This window comes from Photinus pyralis, unplaced genomic scaffold (genome assembly GCF_008802855.1).
Source record: "Photinus pyralis isolate 1611_PpyrPB1 unplaced genomic scaffold, Ppyr1.3 Ppyr1.4_LG2, whole genome shotgun sequence".
Taxonomy (NCBI): Eukaryota; Metazoa; Arthropoda; class Insecta; order Coleoptera; family Lampyridae; genus Photinus; species Photinus pyralis.
The window spans coordinates 36,155,979-36,156,983 of record NW_022170403.1 but is presented as its reverse complement, the minus strand read 5'-3'; positions in this window follow the sequence as shown (position 1 = coordinate 36,156,983).

The window sequence follows — 1,005 nt, the reverse complement described above, 5'->3', positions numbered from 1 at the left end:
AGTTCTTCTACGCGCCCACATTTGCTGCCAGCCAGCCAGCCAGTCATCCAGCCAGCCAGCCAGCCAGCCAGCCAAAGTGAGATTAAAAGCTACTTTTTACAAATAAATTTGCAAAAATGCGCTAAAAATTGTGATGTTTATATTTTTGAACTCTCTTTTAAATTCTCTATAAAATGGCACAAAAAGTCAAAAATAACTTCCATAAGAAAAAAGAAAGTTGATGGTCAACCGGAGACGAAACGTCGGATTTAAAATTTGAAACTAGCATCTTGTAGAGAGAAAAAGTGGCCATAATAATGTGTTATTTATTTCGAAACCTTGCCAAATTTAAACTACCTATCCTCTTACAGCTCCCGAGATCCCCATGGTGGCCCTCGAATTTGAATCAGCCTGTATACTCCATAGATATAACCACCCCATTTACTTGCAATAAGGAGCATCTGTGCCTGTGCCAACGCACTTACCACACTCAGACAGAGAAAACCATATTTTACGACTTTAGATTGTGTGAAAACTTACAAACAAGTGGTATGTACTTATTTGTATAGTGGGTTGGGTTGGTTGTATACAGTTGTATAGCGGTTGGTAGAGCAGCCATTGTTTAAACTAGTAAGAGCAAAACAAATTAATGAACCTCGTTATCTAAAAACACACGTTTACCCAAATATATACTTATACAGGATACAGTAACTAAGGTAAGTATATACCGGGAGATTACCAACGTGGGATCTGTGAAGAGAAAAGTTCAAGGTTGAGTACCACAACAAAGGTGTGGTTCATACTAAGTAAAAGGATACGATCGAATCGAAGTGAATTGTAGGTATGCTAAAACGGGTATATTCCAAGTAAAGAAAAACTGACTTGAAGAACATGAGGAAGCAAAATAATTGCTTTTTCATTATACCTCTCCGAAAGTACTGTCTTTTCATGTATCCCAAGCGCACCGAAAGTAGGGTTTTCCCGTGCGAGCGCACTGGAAAAATTTTTCCCGTGCGCTACGAATAA